The following is a 12,761-nucleotide window of genomic DNA, read 5'->3' as shown; positions in this document are numbered from 1 at the left end:
CACACGTACCCAGCAAACTCTCAGAGAGTTGTTGCACCTTGTTTAGGGCCATCTTACGTTCTCAGCACGCACATGTCAATGACCATTCGCTGGCCCCCAAATCTTCCAACACCCTAGGATGTTCCCTGACAGCCACTCTGGTAACGGTTTCTCCCTCATCTGCTCCCCAGCGTTCTGCTCATTTCCCTATTATGGGAGTGGACATGTAAACAGACCACTCGACACCCAGCAAATGGTTTCCCCACTAGCCCGTCCGCCTCAGGGTGGGGACACTGAGATTCTGCTGTGTGGCACTGTCCCCGGGTCACAGCCGGCAGGGGCTGGGGAAGGCTCAGGGACCGAATCCACGCGAGGATGAAGGAACCCCAGGGTGTGTTGTCAGCGACTGGAATTTCTATTTCCATTTGCTCCAGCCTGCCAGGGATGTGGCTTCAGCCAATCACCCTCACTGTACTGAGAGATGAGGAGGAAGAGCAGTTATGACATGTGCATGACAAAACTTGTGTTTCGTGTTTGGGATAGAAAAGGGAAGCTGGAGACAAAACAGTGCTTATTTGATGTAGTTGCTATCACAGCTCAGCTGGCTTCTGCAGGCAGGGCTGTGTGTCTAATCCCTGGGCAGGGAGGGAAGGTGGCGTGGGGCAGGCTGTGATGGGGGCAGTAGCAGGTGTGGCAGTGGGACAGAGGTTGGTGGGACATGGCCACTGGAGGCGGGGTGTCACAGGGGAGAGGCCCCAGCTGTGGCTTGAGGGAAGCGGGGTGGGGCACCTGGTCCAGGTGAGGAACAGCGAGTGCCGGGGCTGGGGACGTGCACACAGGGCCCCAGACCCGGAGCTCCATGCTGACAGGGGAGCAGTCTGCTGCGTTCCTCCTCGGCCAGATCCTCAGCTCCCAGAGGCTGAGCCCCATCCTGTGCTCAGCACAGGGCTGGCCACTCTGGGGGACATTGTGGGGTGCTCAGGGACCCATTGATTCTTTCCCTGGTTGGCCTGTTGACATAATTTATGCATCTTATGTTCTACGTGGCACGTGACATCTTTGGGAGGTGACAGACACTGTAAGGTTCCCTGAGTGGGCTGTACCCGGTGGCGTACTCACAGTAGGCTTCTCTGATTATCTGGAGGGGCAGGGCGACCCTCCCAGAGCCGCCACCCTAGCCCATCGCCCGTGAGATTGAAGGACCAGGCAGGCTGCCTTGGAGGGGTGTAGGCAGGGAGAGCAGAGGTCCCACGGACTCCTTGGAGCTGAGCCCGAGTGACAGGAGCAGGAGCTCAGGCACTAATGATCTGCCCCATGGGACCGAGCTGGCCGAGGCCTCCGACGGCTTCATAGGACTCAGGGCAGCCCTCACGGCTTCTCCCCCAGGACTTCACTTGGGTCATTGACATCCTCCTCCTGGACTGACCCTGATGGAGGCCGTGCTGGGCTCCTGGCATTTGCTCCGAGGACCTCTCCTCCTAGGGCTCAGGGCTCAGGAAGAGAAATAGACCAGCAGTGAGAGTCCGCTATGCACCATGTGGTTATGGCCCAAGGGGTCCTGGAAGCAGAGACTCCTCAGAAAGTTGTGTGTCACCTAGTAGTGGCCTATCCCCCAGATGGTTTCACCGCCCCGAGGGGCTTCTGGTAGGGCACTGATGCTCCTCCGATAGCCGGGAGGTGTTCACAGAGCCCAGGACCACCTGCACCCTCTCTGTGCGATGGGGTCAGGGCTGGAGGGGGACAAGTAAATGGCCCCTCTTCCCTGCCAGGTCCTTACCAATGGTGATGAGGGAGTGAGGAGGAGGGGAGACCAAATATCATCTTGATGGTGGAGCAAGCTGATTTGGGGGAATATGCTGAGAGCTGCAAGCACTGGGTCTTCTAATACTGAACCCCCAAATTACACAAATCCCCCACTCAGTCCCAGGCAGCCCTGGACCCTCCCAATCTTATCCACCTTAACTCACCCCATGATCAAGAACAATGGGGACTCAGGCTAGAAGAAACAATGAATATATATATATATATATATATATATATATATATATATAGTATAAGTATGTCCTAAATATAATACAGGACATACTTATGCTAGAAAAGTAGCTTACCTGATATTTAAATTTAAGTGGGTATCCTGTATTTTTATTTGCTAACCTTAGTTTTATTGGGAAATTCTAGATGTTACTCAAGCATGATGTTGGGAGGGGAGAAGAGATGGGGTCGCCCAATCTCATAGAAGGCTCACAGCCACATAACAAAACCCCGAGTGGGTGGGCCGGGCAGTAAGGAAATCTGTTCTTGCTCATGATGAGTCCAGAGGCAGGGAGGTGCCCTGAGCTCCTGCTCCACCTGCTCCGAGGTCCTTGCAGCTCTGCCTCCAGGATGGCAGCCCTCAGTCACTAAATGGATGCAGTGTCTCCAGGTGCCACGCGCATGTCCTTGCCATCTGCTGGCCATCTGGCTCGCATCTCATTGTCCTGGCAACATGGCAGCCCTAGTCTGGGAGGCATGGGAGCCCAGGCCAGTGTTTTCACGAGGGGCAGGCTGCTTGGCCACGGCTGCTTCTCTGGCCGGCGACATGCACTGATTTTCTTTCCCAATTTGGCTCCCAAAGGGCCTGGTAATGGAATTGAAGAAATCTGAATAAATTGTCTGATGCATCATGAATAAGTTTGCAATGTGCCGAGCGTTCCCCAGGAGGCCCGGGACAGCAGGGCTGCAGTGCCAGGCTGCACGTTGGAGACCATTCCCAGGGACGGGCACCCATGTAAGCTGCTCTGAGTTCTGGAAGTACTTGGAGGGTCTGGGGGATTGTGACATACATTTGTGGCACCAGCCGCTTGGCCCGTGACTAAGGAGTGGTGGTGCAACTTGTTGGCTTGACCTGGTGGCGGATGGATAACTCAGCCACACAGCCTTCGCCCCTGGCAGCTTCGATTACTCCCAAGTTCTGTCAGGGATCCCACTTGGACTGCCTGGAAACTGCATATGTCAGTCTTTGCTAATTTATGGAGCCTTGCAGAATAGTTCTCATTTCATTTCCAGAAACACTCTATTTCAAGTACATCTAGAGAGCCCTTCATCTTTTCTTTTCCTGCCTCCAAGCTCCCTCTGCCTCCTTCCTACATCTATTCTCCAGGGAAAATGTCCTCAATTTTATTAACTCTTCTTCCTGTGGTTTTATGTCTTGGCCCATTCACCATGCTGACCGGTGGATATAAGATTTATTGATCTCGTACTTGACACGGACTCTTTTAAGAATCTGGTGCGCATATTAATGGTGGTAGCCAAGAGCTTTTATTGCGCTTGAACCCTATGCCACCATACTTCATGTCCATCTTCTCTGTAACTTCACAGTGACCTTTTGAAGCCAATGCCGTTATTACCCACCCTCTTTATAGATGGGACACTGAGATTCCCTTCCTCAATGTTCTATAGCAAGTGACAGGGGTGGGGCTGGGCCTGAGCCTGGGAATCTAACCCCAGGCCTGTGGGAGCACAGGGCCTGTGCTCCTAACCCCTCCACCTGCTACTGAAAGCGTGGCCTGTGGACCAGCACAGGCAGCTGCTGGAGCCTTGTGGGAAATGCCGAGCCTCAGGCCCCCACAAGACCCTGGTGATTCGCATGCACACGGACATCAGCGAAGCTCTGGTCTACCCTCCTGAAAGGAAATGTGCCTCTGGGCTCTTCTGATGCTGCCTAGGGTCACATTCAAGGCCGGTAGCCACAGCCCCACTCTGCCCTCATTCACACTGTCCTCAGGCTCGTCTCCGTCGGGCACAGGCCCTTCCCTCAGGAGGCAGTTTGTCAGAATGGCAGTGTGATGGTTAAGGCTAGCCTTGGGGCCCAGCTATTTGGTTCAACATTATTCTAGATGTTTCTCTGAAGTTTTTTTTTTTTTTTTTACGGTGAGATTAGCACTTAAATCAATAAACTTTGAGTAAAGCAGATTACCCTTCACGATGTGGTGGGCCTCATCTTATTAGTTGAAGGCCTTAATAAAATGACCGACCACCTTCATAGGAAACGATGGGTTTCTGCCTTCAGACTCAATCTGCAACATAAGCTCTTCGCAGGGTCTCCCTCCTGCCTGCCTACCCTGCAGATTTTGGACTTTCCAGACTTGACAATTGCATGAGCCAATTCCATAAAATCTCTAGGTGTCAATCACTCTGATTCATTCTCTCCCTCCCTCCATCTCTCTCTCTCTCTCCCCTCCCTCTTTCGCCCTTCCCTTCCACTCTCTCTAAAAATCAATGGAAAAAATATCCTCAGGTGAGGATTAACAAAAAGAAAAAGAAAAAAAAGATCCGGTTATCCATTCAGCTACACAAGACATTTCCTACTACAAGGCAATCTATTAATTCCTATTGGGTACCTGAGTGCCAAGCACTGGGGGTACAAAGAGCAACACGGCATATTTGCAACTGGCTAGGCTCTAGGCTGGTGCAGATAGAAAGAAAAAGGTAACTGTCTTGCCTTCATTTGCTCTCAATCCAGCGGGGCAGGATTTCATGTTGCTGTGATGGGGGCGATTGAGGGACAGGCAGAGTGTTCCCCAGGCCCACACGGAAGGAGGTGAGAGTACAGGTCATTGGCTTAGAGCCCTGGCTGAGCACTCAGACATGGGTTCCTGTCCCGGCCCCACCACTGGCTGGTGCAGAGCCACATCTGTTAGACACAGATAGCAGCAGTGGCTGGTGGTGAGGATGAGGGAGGGCATTGCCTTTGATGGATTATTGGAAGCTTGCATCAGTGGGTGCTTAGAGGGTGTTAGGGGGAAGGGGCATTACCTTTGGAAAATCTGATTTATGAGCTGGGGAGTGAGTTCCCAGGGCCCCAGAGCCAGCTGATGGCAGAGCTGGCTGCAGCTCCCAGACCTCTGGTCTCTTTCTGCCTCGGCTGGGCACTTGCCCCGTTTTCCCAGCGGGGCTGTTTCTTGTTGTTGTTCTGACATGGAAATGTGGCCGCAGAGGGGCTGGATGTAGCCCAGAGGCTCATGCAGGACCTTCACCAACCCCTTCCCACCGGTACATGGTACCTGGACCTCCACTGGGCAGAAAAACAAATTAAAACAGAGACGCTCCCACCCCCTTTTACCTCTCACCCCACTCTGACAGAGCCATTTTGGAAAGTGACAGGAGGCTAATGGAATCACCTAATTTCCCCAATAATAGATCACCTCCAAGTGCAATAATTAAGTGTTTTACAACAGTTTCCTTCTGCATGACCTTCCTCCTCCTGTCCCGGCTCCTGCTCTGCCCCGAGCTGGCCTGGCCTCTCTGGCGAGTCACTTTTCATTTCCGGCTTTGGGATTCCAGCCCAGGTCAGGGTAATTGCAGGAGGACCCTATAGGATTGTGAGAAAGAGGAGAAAGTGTAATGAGAGAAGCAACCAGATCAGGGTTTGAATCCTGGCTCTGCCACTTCCCTGCCATGTGACTTAGAATCTAAGTCACTTAATTTCCATTTGCTTTGGTGTCTTCAGCTGCAGATGAGGAGAATGCCGCCACCCAGCTTGCCCGGTGCTTATGCGGCTTAAAGTGGTGCCTGCCAAGTCTCTGGCACATTAGGCCTTGAGCAAAGGGGAAATGCTGCAATTGAAAAAAATGAATATTGTGAGGCTAATTCTTGATAACATGCTCTGCCCCGAACCCTCGGAAGGAGAGAGAGAGGGGGAGAGAGAGAGAGAGAGAGAGAGAGAGGAGGGACAGAGACTGAAAGGAAATAGAGGGAGGAGGAAAAGGGTGAGAGAGACTGTGGCAGGGCTGGAGGGAGTGAACATTTGTCAATGGTGCTCAAACCCTTATATAATCACACACTCCACAGCCAAGGGACGCACATTTGCCAATCTTTCTGGCCAGATGTCTGAGGTTTTAGAGAAGGGCCAGCTGGAATTTGGAGGCTGTTTCGGTGCCACAGCAGCTCAGGAGCTGGGTGCTGTCTGTGTGCTAGCAGATTTGGAAGCAGCGGTGGCACTTTCCCCCATGATGCATGATTAATGTACAGCCGACTGTGGCATGCACAGCTGTTGGATATTTTCAAGGCAAATGTCTCCCTAAGACCAAGAAAATACATGGGGCTAATCTACTGCCAGGTCTGGCCTTGGGGTTAGTTAGAGGCAGTAGGTAAGAGTCAACCCTGCTGTCCTTTGGTCCTGGAGCATGGGGACAGGGTGTCTGCTGGTCTTTTCAATGGCAGCATCACTGGGAAGGAACGCCCTGCAAACATCCCATGGTCTTATGGTTTCCTTTTGTGTCATCCCGCATGGCATCATGGGTGTCCAGCTCCAGCACTGGACTCAGCTCAGCTGGGATCTCAAATGAACAAGGCAATGTTTGACACCCCATGTGCTTGCAAGTCCAGAGGGGCAGCAAGAGCGTTTGCATAGGTTCGAAGCAGGGCAGAGGCTGGGGAAAGGGCTGTTGTAGGTTAGGGGACCATGAGGAGGCATTTACCCTAATTAGGAAATGAGGAATGCTTCCAGAACAGAGGCTAAAAGCCATTTCTTGAGTCAAGGCTTTTAAAAATGTTAGTTTTGTCTGGCCAGTGTAGCTCAGTGGTTGAGTGTCAACTTAGGAATCAGTAGGTCACAATTCGATTCCCGGTCAGGGCACATGCCTGGGTTGTGGGCTCCGTTCCCAGTAGGGGACATGCAGAAGGCAGCTGATTAATGATTCTCATCATTGATGTTTCTCTCTCCCTTCCTCTCTAACATCAATAAAAAATATATTTAAAAACTTTTTAATGTTAATTTCGAGGGGAGCCAAGAGGAGCTGCAAATTGGCTTTTGTGCATGGTCTATGAGGCTCAGGCCCACCTATAAAGAGATGCTAGTTTCGCTGTCATTGGAAATTTAAATGAGAGAACGCCCAGGCAGCATACAGTGCATGCTGGACCCATTGTAAGTGCTGAGGGGTGGGCAGCTGTTCTTCTGCTCTCGGTGGAGTTATTCCATCAGTGGACGTGGCAGTGGGCGTGGTGCCTTGGGCCCAAGGTTCCCCTTCAGTCTTCTCCCCTGCGTCTTCCAGAGAACCTTACCCCCTCCTGCAAGGATTTTGTGAAAGAATTGCGGAGCCACTCAAAGAGCTGGGGAGAGGAGGGGCGGGTTGCCATGGCTCCTTCTCATGGAAACCTGTTCTCTCCTGCCGCTTTCAGGGGTGCTAAACCATGAACCGTTGAGCCCCTTGGGCCAAGAGCCATGTTGGGGTGCTCATGCTGCCTGACTTTGGCCAGAAAAAATAAGGTGTCTCGCGGGCCCTGTCCCAGTTCATTTGGGAATGAGTTTCAGTCTGTTTCCAAAGTCCAGCTTTCCGTGAAGGAATGTAGCTGGCGATGCGGGGGGTAATCTAACAACCGCAAGCCCTGAGGGTGAACGCCGCACTGGCCTGGCCCTTGCCCAGGTGACCTCTGGGATTAACTGGGTGGGAAGGCGGTGTTACTTCCTGACCAAGCCCTGTGTTTGCAACGTGGCTCCAGTGTGTAACCTGAGAGGCTCCTGTGGCTGGCGCTGAGCTGGCAGATATAATTTAGCCTGATCATTACAATTTAGAACTGAAAAGACCTCCAGAGAGAATGCAGCCCCGTCTCCTTTATAAGCCGGGGGACTGCCACTTAGAGAGCCCTGCCTGTGAGGTTTTTTTTTCTCCTTATCATGCAAGTGCCTAATTTCAGCTTTGAATGCCTGGGCATCCAATTCAAAGATGGCCAGCGCCAATAAACACATTGCCCACCCAACTACATAAAAACCAATCCCCAATAAACACATGGCCCGCCCATAAAAGCCAGGCCGACCTCACCCCTCTTCCCATCCTCAGCTCCTTTGTTTTGGAGATCTTCGGTTGATTTATTTTTTAAAAATTATTATTATTATATTTTTATGGAGAAAGAGATAGAAACATCAGTGAGAGAGAAACTGATCTGTTGGTCACTTTCCCTCCTTTTTCTTCCTAGGCTTTAAAGCCAGCTCTTAAGTTTGAAATTGATCCATTAGGGGTGAACTTGTGTAACCCTAGACTCCCACCCTTAATCCCAGTAAAAGCAGAACCCATCCCTCTGCCCCCGCCCCTACCCTAATTGTGACCTCACTGTATTTGCTCTGTACCTTTTAGGACTTCTGCATAATAAGCATTGTCTTTCAGAGGTTCCTAATGATTGTTGCTGAGGGTGTCTTGCAATCATAAGCTGGTCCTACCACAACTTTGGTTCTGAAAGTGAGACCCAGGCCCGGGTAGAGTGGCCCCAAACATTTCTATCCCATGGTATCCCTATCTATGGGCCAAGACAGGCACAAAACAGAGGTGCCTTTGGCTCGCTGCAGCGGACCAGCATCTGTTCTTTCCACTGGGACAGGTTAAATCAAGCCTAAGCGCAGCCACCTGCAACAGGTGACCTGCGCCTCCTTGGAAGGAAAAAATTCTGCAGTTCTGTGTCCCATAAGAAACAAATATTTGTTGAGAGAGTGGATTTCTCTTTGCTCCTTCGATGTAAACTATCGTCTTCAGAAAGCCCAGTGAAAATGCAAATACATTTTCTGGGAGAGGCAGCCTGTTAAGCTATTAAATCCACAACCAGTGTATTGAACCAGTCCTGGTTACCTATGGGTCCTAAGGGGCCCTGCAGGTCATTTTGGGGGACGGGACACGGAGCTCAGGACAGGACTACAGGGTGGGGTTGTTTGCAGTGCAGGGCCTGCCAGGGAGTCCCAGACTCTGGAGGGAGAGTGGCCTAGTTCCACAGTTTGCCAACCCCGTTGGCAGGGTTTTGGACACTCAAGGGGAGGAATTAAAAATTGTGTCCCTTTAAGATCTTTCCAAATGCAAGTCCCCAGAGAGGAACTGAAGTTGGCCAGCTTGGGATGGTTCCCCCATTGTCAGGTTGCCAGCTATTATACTGAAACAATTCAGGAGAAATTGAGAACCCTTGCAATCACCACATCACACAAATGTATTCCATATACATAGTATAAAGTTTCTGAAAACTGTGATAAAATTTACACAGTTTGAAATTCACAGTTCTAACCACCTTTAAGTGTGGAATTCCGTGGTATTACGTACATTCTCATTGTTGTGCAAGCATCATCACTATCAGCTCCAGCATTTTTCATCATCCCCAAAAGAAATTCTGTATCCATTAAACAATCACTCCCCTTCTCCCTCCCCTTAGCCCCTGGTAACCAGCATTCTAATTTCTGTCTGTATGAATCTGCCAATTCTAGTTACCTCATGTAAGTAGAATCATACAATATTTGTCCTTTAATGCCTGGCTTATTTCACTTAGTGTAATCTATTCAAGGTTCATCCATGGTGTAGCATTATAACAGAATTTCCTTCCTTTTTAAAAAAGGTTGAGTAATATTCTATTGCATGTATATACCACATATTGTTTATCCATTCATCTTTTGGTAGACATTTGGGTTGTTTTCACCTTTTGGCTATGGTGTGTAATGCTGCTATGAACATTGGTGTACAAATAATCTGTTTCTGCTTTTCTTTTTTGTTAACGTTAACCCAAGGATATTTTTTCCTTTTTTTTTGGGGGGGGGAGAGTAGAAGGGAGGGAAGGAGGTGGGAAGAGAGAGAGAAAAAGAAACATCCATGTGAGAGAAACACATCGAGTGGTTGCCTCCTGCACTCACTTCCACTGGGGCCAGGGATGGAACCTGCAACCCAGGTACATGCCCTTCCTTGACCAGAAATCAAACCTGAAACCCTTCGGTTCGAGGACTGATGCTCTAACCACTGAGAACACTGGCCAGGGCTCTGTATGTATGTAGCAGTGGAATTACTGGGTTATATGGTATTTCCGTTTAACTTTGAGGGGCTGCCATACTGGTTTTTACAATGGTTGTACCATTTGAAAGTCCTATTAGCAATGCACAGGATTTCAATTTCTCCATATCCCCACCCACACTTATTTTCCCATATTTTTGTTAATATTTTTCCTAATGGGTACATCCATATATTTTTTAAGTTGCTTTTTTCCTTGGTCACAAATATCAACAAGAACAAGAGCCAACCTAACCTTTCGTTTTTAAAAATAGTAACTGTATGACTCCAACAAATAAGCAACACGTTATGAAGATGCAGCACTGACAAAGCCCAGCGAAGCCAGCTTACACTTAATGATGCGCATGGGCATAAAACAGGGCACAAGTGGTTCCCATGAACGAGAGAACTTGGTCAAATTTTATGTGACCAAAGTAAACTGAGTTTTTCTCTTAATTTGTCTCTAGTATCATGCCCAACATATGGAGAGAGAGTGAGAGAGAGAGAGAGAGGAGAAAAAGAGAGAGAGAGAAAGAGAGAGGGTTTTCCCCAGTACTGTCTCTTAGCCTCATCTTTGGTCCAATTGGATAAGGCATCTTTTCTTCCAAGGAGCCAATCCTTCTTCATTTCTGTTTTCTACTCTTCCTTTATCTTCTTTTTTTGGATGCTGGTAGGATGAATACAAATGAACTTCTGGGCCCTGAGGCTGAGAGTCAAGCAAAAAATCTAACAAAGGCATAGAACTGAGTTTATACACTACAGATGTCCACTGACCACCACTTCAGGCCTGCATTAGATACTGTCTCATGAATTGATTTTGTGGATTCCCAATGACAAGGCAAGAAAAATTATCCCTATTTTACAGATGAGGAAACTGCTCCCCAGAGAGGCAAGTGATTTGCCCAAAGTCACCCAGCTGCTAAGTAGCAGAGCTAGGACTTAAGCCTGGGTCTTCACAATGAAAGCTTGTCTTCCTTGCATCACCACCTGTCCCTTCATAACTGAGATAGCTGAATCAGACGTGTGTGGACAATTGACTTCCACGCTGTCCCCATGGGAGAATTGTCTCACACCATGCACACTCATTATGCTGCAAATATTTACCAGAGTGCCTACAGTGTGCCTTCTCCATGAACATAGGCTTCCGTATTCCTGCAAGAGCAGTAAATCAATCTTTGAATCGTTCTATGCTTTTGCCATTTCATAGTTAGCAGATTGACTCTATGAGGAAGGTAGTTATATCTGAGACCCTTAAGAAAGCCCTTTGACTAACATTGATGACTTAGGAGAATAATGCAAGAAAATCCTTCACAGACGGTCTTAACCTTTCTCGGTTACACAGGCTGTATCGCTGGGATTGTAAGGATCTTGATGATGACAATGATGAAGGAGTTGCTATTTATTAAACTCAAACACAGTTCTCATTTAGCTGGAGTGATTGCTTTTCACTAACATTGAAAGTTATTTATTAATTTATGCATGCACTCAAATATATTTACTTGGTATTTGATATGTGCCAGGTACAAAGATGAAAAATGACCAGGACATGTGACCCAACCTTTGACCAGCTCACTATTCGTGACTAACCGTGGAGGCAGACACATAAACCTTTAACTAGAACACAATGTAAGAAGCGCTGCAGTAGAGAGAGTGGCAACAGGATGTGGTAAAAGGACTGTGGCAACAGGATGAGGTAACATTGACCTCTCCCTGCAGAAATCAATGAAGGATCTACTGAGCATGGGACCTTAGAGTTGGGTATTGAAACATGAGTAGAAGCTTGCAATTAGCGGAAATCAAAGATTACTTGATGGGGTGACAAGACTGGCAACTTGACCTGAGACTAGCTTGGTAAGTTTCATGTAGGGCAGGCTCAGACATTTGAACTTTTACATTAGGATCTGTTGAAGGAAGGATTTCAAATGAGCTATCAAAAGTATAGGGCATGTTTCTGATCCTCATACCCTAATAAACGTTTCCCAGGTTGCCAGGAGAATTGGTAAACGCCATGCCTCTGAAAATGTGCTCATCATAAGCATTTTGTAAACCATAAAATGACTTCCAAATTACCCATAAGATACTTTTGGATTTATTTATTTCGGAGGAATCTTCTAAGTTGTGATGTTTCAAAAACTCTTTCCAGCCCTTCACCTCATAAGCTTCCCTGCCAAGTTGTTTATGCCTTTCTCGTCAGGCTGTTCTGAGGGATTAATGAGCTCATTGCCATGATGAGCTTGGCACATGAAACTGCGATCGCTGGGATTCCATCGAGCCAGCCTGCCATTTCACAGATGAGGAGCCTCAGCCTTGAAGAAGACGAGTGCCTTGAACAAGGTCTCAGCTGGTAGACAGTGGAGCCAGGGCTTGAACCCGGCGTGCCTGGCTGCAGAATCCTATTCTTAACCACGACACTATTCTCCCGGCCACAAGTACAGCTCAGTAATTCACAGTCTGCAGGAAGAGTCTTAAAAGTTTACCAGCAAACACTGACTCGTGGGGAGAACAGGAATATGGGGTTAGATCTTGGCTTTAAATCTGGACCGACTTTACAAATTTTGAGTAATTAGACCTTTTTTGGCAGTCACTGTACCTTGCTGTGGCTTAATTTTCCCATTTCTAATGTGGCTTAGGACCTACATGTGACATCGTTGTGGTCATTAGAAACAGAATACCCAGAGCATGGAACAGAACCTGGTTCATAGCAGCTGCATAATACATGAAGGAGATTAATTAATAATCGTAACAGTTGTAATTACAGTGAGTTATGATGAGTTTCTTTTGTAAAGTAGAGATCTTTTCCTAACCTCAGACTTCAGAATGTTCAGTAAGTGTTTCTGTAAATGGTTGTTGGGAATGATGATAAACCCCCTTTTCCCCACAGGAAATCGAGGCAGAGGGAACTTCAGCCCATGCACACCAAGCCCCTGCACGTGGTTCTACACTGTGTGCAAAGCCTAAAGGAGCAGGAGGAGGTGGCCTTCCTCCCTGTGGGAGCCAACATCTCCCTGACAACCC

The sequence above is a fragment of the Plecotus auritus genome, assembly GCF_963455305.1.
Source record: "Plecotus auritus genome assembly, chromosome: 9".
Taxonomy (NCBI): Eukaryota; Metazoa; Chordata; class Mammalia; order Chiroptera; family Vespertilionidae; genus Plecotus; species Plecotus auritus.
Note: the sequence above shows the minus strand (reverse complement) of the source record.